This window comes from Gopherus evgoodei, chromosome 1 (assembly GCF_007399415.2).
Source record: "Gopherus evgoodei ecotype Sinaloan lineage chromosome 1, rGopEvg1_v1.p, whole genome shotgun sequence".
In the NCBI taxonomy this organism is placed as follows: Eukaryota; Metazoa; Chordata; order Testudines; family Testudinidae; genus Gopherus; species Gopherus evgoodei.
The window spans coordinates 237,868,765-237,888,665 of NC_044322.1; positions in this window are offsets into that span (position 1 = coordinate 237,868,765).

A 19,901-nucleotide genomic window follows, 5' to 3' on the forward strand; every position below is an offset into this window, starting at 1 on the left:
TTGAGTCAGATGAGGAAGAGGATGAAATGTCTGGTCCTGAACCATCAATGTCACAGGACCCACATTTTCTCCCATCCTCCTCCTCTGAACCACACCTCATAATACAAGGTGAACTGAATGACCTTGTCAGGGATTTGGAACTACCCAAGAGTAAGGCAGAGCTGTTGGGCTCCAGACTATAGCAGTGGAATCTCCTGGCAGGCTATCAGGGCAAATGGAGCCCATCAATGCTTGCAGACTATTGCTGGACAGTGACAAGAGATGCTCCATTTAATGAATACAAGAGACAAGCCAAGAAGCGCCGAGTAGACACTGAATAGGACTAAACTACGTACATAATAGTTTTTGCCTTTTGTTTCATAATAAATTTTATTTATATAACCCTTTTGCTGATTTTTAAAGTGTTACATAAATAGGTGAATTATCATCATGTAAAGCAACCATAAACACATGAAAAGACTTAGGTTTACAATTTATGATTAAAACTCTACTATCTACACAATATACATAGACATAAAATGTAAAAACTTAAATATCCTAGAAACAGTAGCCAATCAGTTGTTTTAATTGTCATATTTGAATTCAGCACATCAAAATACATAATAAATATCACATTTTATCTCTGAAGCAGACGACTTCTCAAAAATTGTAGACCAGTGTTACTTTGAGCTCCTTAGGTGAGATGTGCTAGAACAGTTCAAAATATTATTTATTGATAATCTTAGTAGAGGAACATTATAGGGATTTTGGTTTTGTTTTTTTTTTAACATCTTGGTATGTCAGGTAAAACAGCACTTTCCTGGGATTTATGTCACTTATTACAACAATTTCTGATTTATAACATCCACCCACAAACCTGGAAATGCTCCCAAAGGGGAAACCAAGAAGTGGTGTAAAGATCTTGACCAGAGCATTATAAACATATTAAGTAATATAACTGGCTGAAAAACGGAATTTGTCCCATGGGAAATTCTAACATTTGGAAATCTGGTTTTGTTCCAAATTGGAACACAAAGTCAATGTCAGAATTTTTGCAAAACAAAATATTTCATTTTGACAAAGATCAAAACATCTGATTTTGACTATCGCTTCAACTTTTATGTAGAATATTCAACTATGGTATGCTATGCTAAGGTAAAGGTTGAAATTATAACACTGAAGTAAAAATGTTTTTACAAGGTCAAAACCAAACAAAATGTTTCAGTGATGCCCTGTTGAAATCTTTGACAAAACACACACACACACACACACACACACACACACACACACACACACACACACACACTCACACTCACACTCACACTCACACTCACACTCTGTTGGAAAAAAAATTGACCAGCTCTAATAAGCAGCAATGTAAAAAGTTCAAGTTAATGTATTTTTTGGAAGAGAACTTTAACTGGTTTAAATTGGCATATCTCCATTGACTTCAGGTAAGGAGCTATTCCTTTCCTTCTATCCACACACACCCAATATGCAAATGGTAAAAAGTTAAATCATTTCAGCAGCTTTCCCTCATAAGAACATAAGAATGGCCATACTGGGTCAGACCAAAGTCCATCTAGCACAGTATCCTGTCTTATGATAGCGGCCAATGCCAGGTGCCCCAGAGGGAATGAACAGAACAGGTAATCATCCAGTGATCCATCCCGTCTCCCATACCCAGCTTGTGGCAAACAGAGGATAGGAACATTATCCCTGTCCAACCTGGCTAATAACCATTGATGGGCCTATCTTTCATTAACTTATCATTCTTTTTTTAATCTTATTATAGTCTTGGCCTCCACAACATCATCTGGCAAGGAGTTCCACAGGTTGATTGTGAGCTGTGTGAAAAAAAACACCAGTTTGTTTTAAACCTGCTGCTCAGTATTTTCATTTGGTGACCCCTAGTTCTTATGTTATGCAAAGGAGTAAACAACACTTTATTTACTTTCTCGACAGCAGTCATGATTTTACTTCTTCCCATTCTGAAAACTGACCATTTATTCCTACTCTTTATTTCCTATCTTTTAACCAGTTACCAATCCATGAGAGGACCTTCCCTTTTATCCCATGACAGCTTACTTTGCTTAAGAGCCTTTTCGTGAGGGACCTTGTCACAGGTTTTCTGAAAATCTAAATACATGATATCCACTGGATCCCCCGGTCCACATGCTTGCTGACCTCTCAAAGTATTCTAGTAGACTGGTGAGATGATTTCCATTTACAAAAAAAATGTTGACTCTTCCCCAACAAATTATGTTCATCTATGTGTGACAATTTTGTTCTTTACTACCATTTCAACCAGTTTGCCCAGTACTAAAGTCAGGCTTACCTGCCTGTAATTTCCATGATCATGTTTGGAGCCCTTTCTAAGAATTGGTATCACATTAGCTATCCTCCAGTCATTTGGCACAGAAGCGGATTTAAAATGATGGGTTACAGACTACAGTTAGTAGTTCTGCAATTTCACATTTGAGTTCCTTCAGAACTCTTGGGTGAATACCATCTGGTCCTGGTGACTTACTGTTCAGTTTGTCAATATATTCCAAAAGTTCCTCTAATTACACCTCAATCAGGGACAGTTCATCAGATTTGTTACCTTTTATTGACAAAGTTAGAACATCATTTCAGCAGCTTTCCCTCAAATATGAATTTAAAAGTGAAAATAAAATATTTGTGTAATCAAAATGAGGCAGATGCTTACTGTAGGATTTTCTATCTATTCCCATGAGTTATGATATTAAAAAATCTAATTACTTCATGCAATTGCCCACGTTGATGCACAACATTTATCAGAAATATTTTCATTACTTGAATTCCATTCTAATCAATAAAAACACAGATGGTTCTTAAAAGCAGCATCTTCACTGTGATACTGTCCTATCCATCTTCATCATGTGTTCTGCAGACACTTAACAGCACTATTCTTTCTGTGCCCACTAAATAGGAGCTGGATTGCATTGTAGTGCAATGCTGAGCATTTTTAAATATGCGCTGTCACTTTATTAACAGCAGGGCTATTGTGTAGGAGGGTTTTTTGTTTTTTTAAATACTTACATGGTCATTAGCACTAGTGGTAAGTGTATCTAAAGCTATTAGTGACTTTTTAGTTCAGTTCATTTGAAACATCTATTAGAGTCTATGAATATGTAGTGGAAACCCAATGGCTGGCTCAGGCTGCTAACACTGAATTATTATTAAATCTCATTATAAGCCTCGAAGTACAAAGGTTCTAATGGACAAAGCCAGCAGGGGAAGGAAAGTTCTGCACACTGCAGGATGGATTTTAATGCAATACAGGCAAGATGTAGAAGGGGGTGCCTCTCAGGTGTCTTAGGCTGTATGAGTGCTGCATAGCACCTGCGTGCAGGGTTTTTAAATAAGGCTCCCAGGCCACCTATAGCAGTAAACCAGTGAGGGGGATCCTCAGGACCCAGTCATGGCAGTAAATTCATAAAAGCACAGAGCGCCTAATGTTTAGCAGGTTACACACAATGTGTTTTTGCCGTTACAGGTAGCATATGGTACCATGCATGTTGGGATTACATATCTTAGCCAGAAAATATGAACTTTGTAGAACATTTGAAATATAAATGTACACAACATGAATCCTGAAATTTATAAGGGCTCTTTCTTCTAACAATCTAATAGCTAATAGGAGTGATCAGAAGTATTCCTGTTGTACCTCAGACAAGTTCAGAAACATTCCAGTTTTAGTCATAGGTTTCACACATCCCAAACTGCCCTCAGAGGCTTTTTAAAGATGTCTCTACATGCTTGTATTTGTACACCAGCCATTTTTGAGAGGTAGAGAGGCCCCTCAGCACCCACTTTGATAACACCAAGCACGTCAGCTAGAAAATGCACTTTTAGAAATATAAGTGACATACGATGCAAACTGGACTCTTTTCCCAGCTCTGACATGGACTCACTGTACCTCCTTGGGCAAGTCTGTTTCTGTGCTGCACTTCTCCCTGCATGTCAAATGGGGGCTGAAGATACTCACCCGGCTTTGTGAAGCACTGCAAGGTTCTTGGATGAAAAAAGTGATATCTAAGTGCCAAGTTGTTGTATTTTAACATGTAACTTGCCTAGCATGACCGTTCTGTGATCCACACGCTTGGGGGCTCTATTTCAAACACATACTGTGCTGTTCTGAGGATGGATGGTAGTGCCTTTAGGCCTCAGAACACTGTAGCCTGGTGTCTGGGAGCAAAGCAGAACAAATACGAATGAAAGAGTTGATCATCTGATTACCCTTACAAAACCAAAGAAATTAATCTGATAGACTGACACCCAAACAGTCACACACCATATATATGCTGATGGATTAGCATTTTTATGAGAGAGAGAGATTGCTGATCCATCTGCACAACCTGCTACATGCCAGCTGCTTTAATAAAGATGAAATGGGAATTGGAGAATCTTTAGCTATAAGATCAATTTTCTTTTTCTTAACACATTCTCTCACTCTCTGAAGTATTTCTTTCACTTCAGCAACATTCCTTTAGCTCCTCATTCTTTTCATTTTTTCTTAAACCTAGCTGTAAACATCAGGTTAGTAAGTGCTAAAAGTGACTGAAAACTATGCACTGACACCAACCCTCTTCATTAGCATCCAATTTATCATCAGACTGATAGATTGTGTCAGGCGATCTGGACTGGAGTCAGTCAAGTGTGGGTGGTAAAAAGGTCTTAACTTGACATCAACAATCAAATCCCTGGTATGTTGCTTGTCATATCAGCAACAAAACAGCCAAATTGCTATTAGCTGTTAAAGAAAAGAAAGGATTCTACACCCATTAGATGCAAAAGGCAGAGAAAGACACTGAATTTTTCCTTCCTCTTTTAGCAATACTGTAATCCAGAAAGCAGAGGGAAGGAGAGAAAATTCTCAAGAATATTCAGTGCTTTAGTAATGTTTAATGCATGAAAAAATATTTCAACAAGATCCCTGAATCCCAGAGCCAGGAATAAAGGGAAATTTAATTGTTAAACTAATTAGTGAAAGTGTGTTAGTCTCTCGCCCTCCATCTCCCCCCCACCCCATTTTGCCCTACTGAGGATTTTAGTAACAGAACAAACTTATAGCAGGTATCGTCGTGGAGAGGACCAGATTCTATCTGCCTTCCTTTTCTTCAGCTGGATGCACAATATAAATCATGGCCATGTTGCAAACAACTTTTTCTGTATCTTCTTGTCAGTCATGAAGAAGTCTTTCCACATATAATTGCACCATTAAGCTGCATGTTAGTCTATCAAGCATAGCATAGATAGCCCATAATGACTCAAGCTCTATATATGGATCTGGTATAAGAGGCTACTCCACCACTGACTTCAAGTGAGTTGCACATGCTTACAGCAGCTCTGAACTTGGGTTTTTGTCCTTGGAGCCCAAAAGGAAATCGTGTACTACACTTTATTGCTTGGTTATGAAACATAACACAGGGCCAGATTTGTAAAGGTATTTAGGCACCTAACTCAAATCCAATGCGGCATCGAAGTGCCTAGTATGATTTTCAAAAGCACCTATCAGCACCTTTAGCTGCCTAAATACCTTTATAAATCTGACCCAAATTCCACTGGAACTTCAAAATTGGAAGGGCATGTGCTTATCCTTCCCCACAGTCCCCAATTCCCTTTAACAGCACAGCAACGGGCTGTTATGTGGGAACTGCAGAGTTTGGGTGCTCAGGAGAGCTGAAAATTGCAGTGAAATTCAATAAATTTAGCCTTTTTTCCTGTTATTCTAAAACAGCCTTAGACTTTTACAAATACATTTGCTATTCAAAAGCTTTAGAAAATGACAAACATTTCAGCCTATGGACTGATTCATGAACTATTCACCATGAGGCTTGTACGGAGTCATCTCTATGTATCATTCACAATTTGTGCTGTATAGCTGCTCGCCTAAGTCACTAGGCATTATTTCTGCTCCCAAATCCACACAGAGCTTTCCAAATGGTTTAGCGAGCACTTCTGGTGTGAATACCCTTCAAAATAATTATTTGCATGAATATCTGCCTGTGAATATATTTTTGCACAAGTGAGAGCCACACTCATGCTTCCTGCAAACTTTCTTACAAACAAAATCTCCCCTGGCACAAATATTCACAAAAAGTGAATGAAAGTTCTGAGGCAAAATCATAAGGGGGTCATAAACAAACAGGACTCAGTAATACATTTTTGTAATATTTGCCCAGTTCTAGTGGCAAGATCCATTCTCTGTCCATCAGGACAGAATGTAACTAGAGTGATGCACAGGAATCATGGTCAATCCCAGAAGCAGGGATTGGAAATGCCTCTAGCAAATCTCTTATCTGTAGGTGACCCATGAAAGACATCATGCTCATCTTGAAGGATGGATTACTCCGCCTCTGCCTGTGTCATTAGGGGAAAGCAGAGGGAAATTTTAGTCGAAGCAAAGTGCATTTCCAAATTCAATAGCTCATTACACCTTCACACTTCTTGCAATAATACATTATTACAGCTATTAACATTATTTATAACTATGACAAGCATTTTAGATGTTAAAAAAGTCAACTAGATGGTCAGAGAGAAAATGGGCAGAGATGAATGCAGTAAAACTAATTCTTCACTAACTGCTTCTCCCCCTTTACCATTTTTGGTGGATTTGTTCGTTTGATTATTTTATAGCTAGAAGAATTTAATGTGATGAGCATCTTATTATTCCTCATTTTTCCTTTTCAATTACCTGACCACAAATGATCCCTCCCCCCCTTTTTTTTTTAACATTTCATTCTGTCTTAAGCAATGATAAAGAATTACATTCCATTGTGCTCCATGAACACAGAGAAGAAACTCATTAAAGATTAAATTCCGCTTGCAAGCCACCAAACTGCATTTTACACAATGTTGGATTAAGATGATAGATATTTGGGGTAGGTATCACTAATTCACAAAATGCCACATTTTCATTTTCTTTCAAAAGCAGTTAGTCAGTCCCAATTTAGTTCCCAGGAGAAGAGATTGCAGACACAGCCAATGGTAGGGTGCTGATCCAGCACTTAAGTCTCCTAAGTTCAACTTTCTGCTGCAACACAGACTTCCTGTGTTACCGTGGGCAGGTCACAAAGCCCGTCTACACAAACAGTGAGTTTGTGGCAAGATGAGGTTTTAATCTACTCCATACTGGCCTGATGCTGACCAAACTGTTTGTGTGGACTCTGCTGAGGCACATTAGCAGTTCATATTTAAAAATTTTATTAAAGTAAATGTTTGAAATGAAATATACACAGGTTGAGAGGGAAGGTACTATACATCTGAGGTCAGGCTTGGGTTATGGGGGGTTACAGATATTGTTTGCAAGGATGAAAAGATACATACATATTGCATAACTGGCATAGACCCAGATTGAAGTGCAAGGGTTTTTAAAGTGTCAGTGAAAAAGTGGGCTCGGGTTCACCACCCATGGAATGTATAAGGAGTCCAAGTCAATATTGGTGGAGCGGATAGGTACATGGATGGGGTGCATCCCTTGGTCCCTCAGGGAAGGAAGTGGGTTATTTCCCTGGTCGGCTGTCTCAATTACTCAGTGCGGTATTGGTGGTGTCCGGTGATGTGTTCGGTATAAGTTCAATCTACTCCCCTTTCAAAGAGGTCTAGATCAAAGTGAATTAAATGGCTAATGTTCCTCAGAAGAGTCCATGTGGACAGTTAGTCCGTGGTAGATTCACCCCTCCACTTGCCATGAACTAATTATTCATATAGACAAGCCCTTAGTCTCTCTCTGCCTCAGTCCCCCATCTGTAAAATGGGGATAACAACACTGCCCTACTATACAAGTGTGACGGGAGGATAAATACAGTAAAGATTATGAGGTGCTTAGATACAACAATATTAGGTGTCTCAGAAGTACATAAGAGAAGATAGAGGTTTAGATCATAAAAGTCACCAAAATCACCATCTTTGCTGGCATCCTCAGCACTGAAACCTGTTACAGCACCACCTACCTTCTCTGGCTTTCGCTAGCCACTGCAGCAGTTTCCTTCTGTTTGGCCCTCCAATAGCTTCAACATGGGCTTTTGTAGGACAAGTAACACCCCTCCATGGGGTCTGGATTTATTAACAAAGTTCCAAGGGAACCAAGAACTCCCACCCAGACTTCCTAGCTGGCTCTTAACCTTTCATGCAGGGCTCTTAGTCCTATCCCTGCTTGGACTTCCCTCTCTCTCTCCAGCCTTTCTAGCTGGCTCCTGCTCCCTGCAGGTTTGCAATCCCCAGACTCTCTGCCTGGGAACTAGGGAGATCCCCCCTGTGTAGAGCAGCTCATTCAGCTCTCTTGTCCCTTAGAATCTTTTTACTCCCTACCAAGCAGCAAATCCCAGGGCTTCCTACATGGAGTCTGCCCTGTCCCCTTTGACTCTCTACCAGCTTCTGTTTTAGCTATATCCCAGAAAGACTGATTTTAGCCACTTAACCGGCCTGCTGTGAGATAGTCTTCATTTTCTCCACCTGGGGAGGTGAGCTAAGTGGGACACAGCTGAGGGCAGACCCACCTCCCTTGACATTGCCAGTCCTCGCCCTGGGAGGATGCCAAAGAACAAATGGTTATGGAAAGTGAACCAGATTCTCAAGCCTTCAAAAAGAAAATATACAGCACATTGTGTGGAAGTTTGCTTTGCCGCTACCCCTGTTAACTTTGCTGTTTTGGAAAGTAAGATTCCAGTCTACAATATAGTTTTTATTACAGTAAGACATACAGGGACCAGCTAAGATCAGATCTCCCTTGTGCCGAGCTGTCTGTGTCTGAACAGCTGGATACAGACATGCAAAAATGGCGGGAGAAAGGAAATAGTAACATCCTAATTTTACAGATGGGAAAAGGCAGGCACAGAGAGATAGGGAATTTGCCCAAATTCCTCCAGGCAATCTGTGGCACAGTTGGGAACTGAAACCAGAGCTACGGAGGGCCTTAATTGCAAGATTCTTTCACCAGCACAAAATCCACCCCCCAATAAATAAATAAAAATCAAAGAAAAGCAGCTGTTCAGCTGCTGATGAAAAAAAACTAACCTCACATTCCACTGTGAACAAGCTGATGAGGCTGCAGCATAATCAGAATCAGGGTGGATAGTGTGTGTGGGGGGTTGGGTTTCAGTCTTGATGTTTCAATAGCCCTTGAAGAACTTGAGAGGGAGAGAAAAAAAAAGTGTTCTCTTTCCACTTAATGAATCTCACCCCAGAAGACTAGCTTTGCCCAGTAGCCAAGGTAATAGCCTAAAATCCCTAAAGGAACTGGAAGGGGGAGTCTGGGTCTGGCCAACAGGGAAAGGTCTAGCTTCAACAATAACACAAAAGCCTCTATCTGACGTAGCTGAACTACAGAAGCCCTGTGTAATCATAAAACAGAAGGGAAGGATTGCCAAAAAACCAACCTCTGGTTTAAAAAAAAAAGTAAAATACAAAGCCAATATTCACAATCTGTTCAAGACTCTTATTTTCTGATGAGATTAGATGTTAAACCAAGTAGTTTAAAGCAGCAAAAATCCCAGCCATGGTGACTAAAAAACCAAATGTTTCAACAGAATTATTATAACAAGCAGCTGAGGACAGCAGGATTTTCAGATAAAAGGCTTACCATCCTAGAATCAAAACACACAATGAAGTATAGTCTCTCTTTATTTGCATTTGAAAGGTACAGTATATTACACGAGACCATCTCACACGAATTTACATGCTACTGTTTACGACTGCTACTGAGAGCAGCCCCAACAATGAGTGTATTCTCAAATACCCCCAAATTTCTAACCTGCCTGCAGTAAACCAAGGATGAGGTGGGTGAGGAAGAACAACTCATTTTTACAACACTGGCATTGATTGGCTAATGCTCTGACATGTTTTCCAAACGTGTTTCTTTAAGGGAAGGCGGCTTCTAAAAGATACTAACAGCTATTGGTTTAAAAGAAGGGCAGTTATGCAGAATACTCCCTTCTTCCCAGAGGTCTCCAAATTTCATTGATTGAAATTAATGGCACTCCAGTAGGGATAAACATGGGGGTCTCTGATTCTACAGAAAAAAGGTGGAAGGGATGGAAAGAAGGAGTATAAATAAAAAATCGAGGAGCATTATTTCCATCAAAATACAGGTAAGAAGTGAAGGTGATGAACATGATAACAAGGGGCCCTTTAGATCAGTTAGTCCAGCTTCATGCCAGTATAGGACTCTGTCTACACTAGTTTTACAGGTGATGGTGTTTCCACCACTTCCATTGGCAGCCCTATTCCACACCCAAAACCATGTCACTGTCAGAATAGGTTTTCCTGATATTAAATTTGATTTTTTTCCCCCTACATCTTTAGAACCATCTGCAAACATAGAGGTAGTTCCCCCATCTCTATTTCTATATCCTTTGACTCTAAAAATCAGTAGGAACTAAATCAATGGATTACAGCCAGTTTATAAAATACATCAAAGCTAAAGATAATTTTTTATTTTCCCCACTATGCTTCAAGTTAACCATAGTTTAGATGGAAATATTTCACAGTAGAAAGACAGCTATGAATGGGCCACAAACAGAGGAGGGCTTTAAAGTTCCCTGGCACTAATATATTGTGAACTATTACACATACAGGCTCAGATTTTCAAAGGGGTCATAAAGATTAAGGCACCCATTAAGGTACTGCAATTGAAAGTTAATGGGATCTGGGTGCCTAGCCTTTGAAAATTCCAGGCATACGACATACAATCACTCAGCTAGCAGTGGCACTCCAAGCATGATATAGCCACATTTGCAGATACTAGAACTGGAGGAGAAAGAAAGTTATATATGTAGAGCTACAGTTGTATAGATCTGGTTGGGGGTTGCTTCCTTACAAAGCATGGAAAAAGGACGTATTCAGCTTGGTTCTTCTCTGCAAGACAGTTGACATGACTAGATGGGATAGTGAAGACTGCATCTAACAAATAGCGAGCCTGGCCTAATTAGGTTTGTAATGAGTAGCTGCTCTATACCAAAAGAGGCCTTTATTCAGAAGGGACTTTGATTTTTTTAACAGAATACATTTTGAAAGAATGACAGAACCTCTGGAAAGGATCTAATAGCAGCAATAAGAAAATGCAAAGTGTTCAAACATGTATTTCATGGCACTGTGTCTGCCATCTGCTTTTCTACTGCGAACTTAGTAATGAACACAGTCAGGAGTAGAAAACTGCCAAATTGGAGGAACAAGGAAATGCAAAAATTAATCAACCTTAAGGGGGAAAAAAGTCCTCAGAGAGGAACAAAATGCCAGGGTGCCTTGTAGAAGGTGGATGGGAACATTTACATTGAAGTGAAGGTGAATGCAATACAGATAGAGTTAAAGCAAAGAACAGAACAGAGACTGCACTGCACACAATGAAGAATAAAATGTTATTTCAAGTATAGAAGATGAAAGGTCAACTGAAAGAGTCAGTAAGGGCTCAGAGATAAAGGCAATTCAGTGACAGCAGAGGCAGAGATAACAAAATGTAAATGAGTTTCTTGCTTCAGTGGTCACATGAGACAGGGGGATTGATGCCAAGAAACAGGATTATTTTTTTTTAATTTAAAGAAAGGCTTGATGGAAATAGGATAAGCCAGAACCAGTAACAAAGAAGTCAGAATTACTGAAGACATGAGGGCTATTCAAACTTCAGCACAAATTCGTAGAGGCTGGGATGGAGAACTCAAAATATATACTGTGTGATGGGCTGGGTCAGAGACCCCCTTAGGACTGTCATCTGATGTGCATAGACTACCTCTGAGCCCATTCTCTGCCAGTTTGGGACTCCAGAACCCTGCTTTGTTGAGGCAGAAATGCAAGCCTGCTGCAACACAAACCCAGGGTCTGAACCATGCCCCCAAAGCTGGAGACTTAACTGAAAACAGCTCAAGAAGTGCTCCTGTCTCCAGCACCCAGACACCCAGCTCCCAAAGGGATCCAAACCCCAGATAAATCCATTTTATTCTGTATAACGCTTGTACAGGGTAAACTCATAAATTGTCCTCCCTCTATAACTCTGATAGAGGGATATGCACAGCTGTTTGCTCTCCCAGGTATCAATCAACAAAAGTGATTTTATTAATTATATAAGTAGGATTTAAGTGGTTTCAAGTATCAGACAGAACAAGTAAAATAAATCAAAATAGGCACGGCTAACTTAACACACTAAGGATCTAGTTACAAATACTAACTTCTCACCTAGATCTCAGGTACAATTTTTCAGACCAATGTTGTAGTTTATAGCCTGGGTCCAGCAATCACACACACCTCTGCAGTTACAGTCCTTTAGTTTCAATTTCTGGCATCTCTTTAGGGTGGAGAGACCATCTCTTGAGCCAGCTGAAGACAAAATGGAAGGGCTTCCAGGGCCTTTTATATTCTCTTGTGGGCAGAAACCCCTTTGTGGCTGTGATTTTGCACTGAAGAACAAGATGGACTTTGTAGCCACGTGAGCGAGTCACATCTCCATGAACAATTCAGCTTTTTGTAGGCTGATGGCATGGTTTATGTGTTAGGCTATGTCTAGACTACTCGCCGTATCGGCGGGTTAAAATCGATTGCTCGGGGATCAATATATCGCTTCTCATCTAGACACGATATATCAATCCCCGAGCACGCTTATATCGATTCCGGAACTCCACCAACCCCAACGGAGTTGCGGAATCAACAGGGGGAGCCGCGGACATAGATCCTGCGTGGTGAGGACGGGTGAGTAATCCGATCTTAGATATTCGACTTCAGCTACGTTATTCACATAGCTGAAGTTGCGTATCTAAGATCGATTCCCCCCGTAGTGTAGGCCAGCCCTTAGTTTGAATGTTCCCAGGAAAGCTTGGATGTGAATTGGCATCTCCCAAAGTCCATTGTTAGTTAAGTGCTCTCAATTACTTGAATAGCCCCTTCACAATATATTGGCCAAACCTCCCTTATGCGTCTCCTACAGCAAACACTTCAAATACAAACAAACAGAGCTCCAACGCCCATAACTTCAGATATAAAAATGATACATGCACACAAATAGAATATATTCAGTAGATTATAACCTTTGCAAAGATATGTCACATGGCATATTGAACATAAAGCATATTCCAGTTGTGTTTTATACTTAAGCATATTTCCATAAGCATATAGAGTGCAATGTCATACTATGTATATAATAAAGTCATACAGAACAGACAGAAGGATCCAGGGACTACTAAGGAAAGAGTGCGGAAAGGCTGACTCCATCAGAAGGGAAAATATTGATGAGAGACTAGATATACCTGACTGGAACACTTAGTTTGAATAAAGATATGCTGCATGAATTTATCAAAATCACATCACAACAAAGCTGATAGAACTTCTGAGGCAACCAAGAGAATTTGAGATGTGTAGCTTACAGGGGCAGCTCCAGGCCCCAGCACGGCAAGCATGTGCTTTGGGTGTCAAGCTGCGGGGGAGCGCTCTGCCAGTGCCACGGGGGCGGCAGGCAGCTTGCCTTCAGCAGCTTGCCTGTGGGAGGTCCGCTGATCCAGCGGCTTCGGCAGAGGTCCTGCAGGCACGGCTGTGGGATGTCCGCCAAAGCCGCGGGACCAGTGGACCTCCCACTGGCAAGCCACTGAAGGCAACCTGCCTGCTGTGCTTGGGGAGGTGAAATGCCTAGAGCCGCCCCTGGTAGCTTAATACATAGTGCACTGGACTAGGAAACCAGCAAATCTGGGTTCTTTTCCCAGTTTTGCCACTGACCTGCTACGTGACCTTAGGCAAATTACTTCACCTTGCTGAAGACTCCAGCTTCCCTCCCACCCTTTGTCTTGTTTTTTCTATTTAGTCTGCAACCTCCTTGGGACAGGAAGTGTCACATACAGTGTCTAGCATCCTATTGGAATACGAATTTACCTCTATGTTAAGAACTACCTGTCATGGTATATTTCCCCAGTCTGAACCTTAGAGTCCAAAAGTTGGGGTACCAGCATGAATTCCCCTAAGCTTAATTACCAGCGTAGATCTAATAAGCTGCCACCAACCAGGACTTGGAGTGCATGGTAAACTCTAGGCCCCCCCAAAACCTTGCCCAGGGACCCCCAAGACCCAGACCCTCTGGATCTTAACGCAAGGAAAGTAAAGCCCTTTCCTCACCGTTGCCTCTCCCATATTTCCCCTCCCTGGGTTACCCTGGAAGATCACTGTGATTCAAACTCCTTGAATCACAACACAGAGAAATCAGGTTTGTTCCCCCCCACCCCTTTTCTTCCCCTCCAGGTGTTCCCTCCCTGGGCTCCTGGAGAGATAGACATATTCAAGCTCCGTGAATCTAAAACAAAGGGATTCCACCCTTCTCCCCTCCTCTCCTTCCCTGTTAAGTACAGACTCAATTCCCTTGAGCCTCAACAAGGGGAAAAAATCAGACAGGTCTTAAAAGCAAAACTTTTAATAAAAAGAAAGAAAAAAAGTAAGAGTTATCTCTGTAATTTAGATGGTAAAAGTTACAGGTTCTTACAGCTTATAGACACTAGAAAGAAGCCTCCCCCCCCCCAGCAAAAATACAATTTAAAATACTTCCAGCAAACTACACATTTGCAAATACAGAAAACAATCAAAAGACTATAACCGCCTTTTCTACCAAATACTCACTATTCTGAATATATAAGAGACTGTAGCACGGAGATTGGCAAGAAACTTGGTTGCACGTCTAGTCCCTTCCAGGACCCAGAGAGAACAAAGCAAAACCCAAAAACACAAACAAAGGCTTCCCTCCACCGAGATTTGAAAGTATCTTGTTTCCTGATTGGTCCTCTGGTCAGGTGTCCGGTTCACTGTTTGTTAACCCTTTACAGGTAAAAGTGACATTAACCCTTAACTATCTGTTTATGACACGACCTCACTAGGGTATCACACAAAAGTGATAAAATGCAAAAGGTCAGCAGGAATGAAATAGGGATTTGGTGGCCAATTAAGTGTCCTGGAGGCTTAAACTGAATAGCATTAGGGGAAACACTTCTGTATGGAAACAAGATAAGAAGAGTGTGACTATAAACATTACTACATCTAACAGAGGTCATTTCATGTATCAACAACCAAGAAGAAAAAATATCCAATAAGAGACAAAGGCTGTAGATCCTACAAAAGGACACACTGTGCTGTACAGACAGTGAGATATATTAGACACTCAGCACTGCCTAATAGAAGAAGGGAATCAAATTCAGAATAGCATGGGCAGACTAGGAGCCCTGACAGATGTTGGTTTTGTAATGTAGAGGCTCGTGTGTATTAAATACTCTCTGCTGGATGGAATGTCAGGCCTGCTTGAGTGTGTACAATAGCTACAGCAAAGCAAATATGTGGAACATGCAATTTACTCACAATCGATTTAAACCTTTGTTTTCTGAACTGTCCCATGAGACATTAAGTTTGCTTTAATTTATGTGTTATTCAAAGTAAGTCACTGATTAGTTCTTGTTTAGGAGATTTTGCACAAGCAGTTCACAGTGAGTATTCTAGGTGTATTAGTTAGTTTTGATTAGACACAAATAGTATGTTTGTCTTCCCTAACTGGGTATGCATGGCCATTAGAACCATATTTCCAGTGTAAATACTAGTCACATTTAGAGAATTCAATATTCCCTGTCTGCAAATACTTTCCAGGATTTGTTAAAAGTGCTGTTTGTTACCATTCCTGCCAGTAATCTTATTCACCAGATATGCAAGGAAAGGAGGACACAAAATGCATGCAAACATGGCAAAACAAATTTATTTTAAATCATGTGATTATAAACAGATTACTTGCAGTTGAGGCTGCTGGGGGGGGGGAAAACAGTGGGGGAAAATCCCAAACATTTTACCAGTTTTTAATTCTGCATCATCATCAGATTTTGAAAACTTTAAACCAGCTCTGGCTTCCAGTATTTGTCCACCTCTAACTTTAACTTAGTAGATTATTCTTTAGTTCAAATAGCAGAAACATCTGCTTTTGAAGCAGAAGGATGATTGATAAGTCTATCAAATACTTCCAAACAAATCGAAAAGGATCAGTGTGGGACAAAGTTCAGACTCTTGATACAATACTTAGAAGCACCAAAAAAAGCAAACAAAATATTAGAATATAAAGAAAAGAGGTATTGAACACAAGGCTAAATACATTTTTCTGACCTTGCACAAAATCAGAGTAAAATGATTATCAAATGGAGATGGCACTCACATTTTGATTTGATCATGGCAGTATATCTGCTGCATGTGATGTGCACATCACAAGCAAAATAATTGTGCTAGTTCTGCATGACCTATGGTGCAAACAGGTGGAATGCTACCCATTAGAGCTGATAGGAAATTGTCTATCAAAACTATTTTTAATCAGGAAATTGGATTTTCAACTAAAAATTAAGCAAAAAGTACCTGCTTTCTGCCAAAAACCCTCAATATTTCAAATTGAAAAAAGCTCAGCATCTGAAAACTGATCAAGTTTTTGGATTTAGATTGCAAACTGGATTATTTCAGCCAACAACTTAAATATTTGTATTCTGAAATACTGACATAGTGCCTCAAGGAATTATAGATTGGGAGCATGAGGCACCCATTCTCCTCTATGTGCTGGGCTTCCCACTTGGACTTCATCTTCCATTATGCACCATTGTTGTGCCACCTCCCCTCACCAAGAGGGAAGAAGGTGCTGTATTAAGGGAGAGGTAGTCTGACCATGGAGCTTGGCCTACAGAGGAGAATGGGTGCATGAGGCACCCAAGTTTCATCTCCCATAAGACAATGCAGCAGCAGGTCTTATTTAGAGTATTTTGGTAGAATTACTTTGTTTTCTAGTATTTGCCAGAAACTCAGTTTTTCCACCAGGAGAGGGGAGGGGAACAAAAACAAAACCCTTAGTTTGGATCAACTCTACACCCAGTCTTCTTAATTGGAGGTTGAACTGCACTTGGATGCACTCTGGCCTAGTTTAAACCCACAGATCCATGCGGTCAAGCTTCTTACCCTTCAGTGTGCCCCCTTGTGGCCGAGCCCTTGATAACAATGGTCTCACTTCGGTTTCCCTTTCTGTCCCAGTTCAGATGCATGGCTTGTGGGGCTTGGAATCTCTTTACAGCTCCAGCCCTTTGGATAAGTCACTTGAGTCTGTCCCCTTTTGGGGTAGTAAGGGGGTCCCACCCCAAGGTGGGAAGAGCCCTGTGATGGCCCCCAGTAGCTAGTCAGCGGGCCCAAACTCTCCTCCTCCCAACTCCACCAGGGAAGGAACAAAAGTCAGTCAAAACAGGGACAAAAATAAAGTCCAATGTTTTTGTGCAAGGTCAGAAAAATGCTAGGACCACCACCCCAAATCTGGGCTTCAGCAATCTTCCCCACTTTGGGATGGGTGCTGGTAGGGGGACCCAGACACACCTGCTTCCCAGCCCATGTGCCCTCTGATTAGCAGTCAAGGACTGAGTGATTAAGTTTCCTGCTGCCCACCCCAGGCTGCTTCCTGCCTGTGTCCTTCGCAGACATCTGCATTCCCTGAACCCTTCTACCAAGAAATGCGCTCTCTGAGGGGCTTCTCAGTCCCATACTATGAAGCTCTTTTAGACTGGCTCTCAGCTTCTCCAGTAGCCAGCCAGCTCTGCCTTGCTGTTTTTTAATCCCAGCTGTTCCTAATCAGCCATTCAGCCGCAGGTGAGGGAGTGATTGCCTTCTTCATTAACACCTTAGTGTTTGCTAGCCATGTCTGGTCTATTGGCTATTTGAACTTGTGTCAAATAGGGGAAGCAGGAGACATGAACTGAAACAAGGGTCAGACCTTAAAGGAATTTAAGCAGAATTGCTTTCTACATAGATCAGTTGACCTGCTCTATAGGTTTCAGAGTGGTAACCGTGTTGTTCTTTTTGCTGATACAGACTAAGGTGTAATTGTAGCACTTTAGAGACTAACAAATGTATTTGGGCATAAGCTTTTGGCCCACGAAAGCTTATGTCCAAATAAATTTGTTAGTCTCTAAGGTGCCACAAGTACTCCTTGTTCTTTTTCCTACTGTGTAGAACAGTTTACTGCAGTGGAAGCAGGTAGTTTAAGTTTTGAAAGGCAGTTGTGTATTGTTTGCCCTACCCTATATATTTACTTAACTCAAGGGATTAATGGATATTTGGCTCTCTTCTGTCTTTATTAATTTAGATCTGGCCTTCTATGGTTCAGAGACTCCGGGGATTAGTCTCATTATTCTTCTATTTCGACTTTAGTTGCAATCAGTTTTAATACCATAGTCAGATATTAAATCCTTCAGGGGAAGCCTCTGTATTAAACTAGCTATTCCAATATTGAAATGAGGGAGTACTGAAAGACAAATTTTAGGTAACAGTGTGTAGAAGAATTAATAATGATGGGCTAAGCTCTGTGTTTGTAGTGACTGTACATCACCATTCAACATGCTGTCTGTTAAAAAGGCATTAGGTTGAAACCTTCAAGGTCTTGCACAGAGTTTCCTTTCTGAGAAGACAATTTACTTTCCACAGTGACAGCATGAGAATTATATATTATTGCTCCCTTTCACATGTGATCATAATGCATTATTGTTCAGCATATGACATTATTATTAGGTATTGTAGTACTGTTGCACCCAGAAATCCCAACCCAGGTCTGGGCCTCGCTTTGGCACTGCACAGGCACAAAGATAGTCTCTGCCCTGGAGAATCTACAGTCTAACTAGACAAAAAAGAAGGAGAAATCATTCTTATTTTACAGAAGAGAAATCAGGGCACTCACCAATTCAGTTGCAGGCCTACAGCCAGTTGAAGCTTTCTAGGTTTTCAACAAAATCTTTCTTCGAAGATTCTATTTTCTACTAGAGATAGCCCAATATCACACAAAGTCACTGGAAGAGACAGAAATTGAACCCATTTTCCTAAATGCCCATCTACTGCCTTAACCTCAAGATCATTTTCCCTATCTGCTCTTACTCACAGAAGGAAACACTGCAAGATTGGACCCATACATTGCAATAACCTCTGCATACGATGCTATGTTATGAGAAATAAATGACTTTATATTTCTTTTTCCTGCAGCTTAGATAAAATTCAACACTTTTCAAATTTACTAATTCATATGGGCTCATATTAATGTATAGTATTCATTATTACATACATTTAGCTGTTTAAAGCTTAATCTTTTGACCATGAATTCGGTAAAGCATTTAAGTATGTTCTTAAATCCATCCCTATGCAGCACAGCCTTTAGACGTGCATGATTAATCTTGTGCTTGCAATGACTTCAATGGGATGATACCGGAAAATGTGTTTAAAGTTAAGCACATACTTAAATGACTCTCTTAATGAGGCTAGCTAGCTGAATCAGTGTCTTCAAAGTTAAATGAATTCTTAACCAAAATTTTACTTCATATTATAGGTGGCACAGGTGATGACACCTTTACTTACGGTTGCCCAACACTTCCCATTATAAGACCCATTTGCTTATAAATTTGCCAAAATGTAAGCATTTGGACTGAAATCACCCACCCTGGATATTTGCTTCAGGCAAAATGTTTTTGGAAAATGTTATCCAAAACAGTTCAACCATTTCTCAGAATGCTTCAAAGGGAAATGATGTTGTTTTGCCCATGTTAAAAAATTCCTCACAATCATGTTGTTGAGAAGATCTAGAGCCTCCATGCTCTGGAGCAGGGACTTGAAAATTCGTGGGGAGGGGGTCATCTTGGAATCAGGGATGGAGATGGGCCTTCTGCCATTCTGGTGGGAAATTATCCCAATTTGGCCAAGTTATAAGCCTCTGAAAATCTCAGTTTGTACATGCTGAGAGCCTTGTAAAGGTTTGGCTGCTAAATTCTTCAAAGATTCTATCTACACTTGGCATGCACTGGGACTGCAGGGCTGCTGTGGTACTGGTCACTGAAGCTGACAGCAGCAAGACCATCTCTTACGGCGCTCTCGATGCTCCTGCTGCTGGGGGGCCCGGGCAG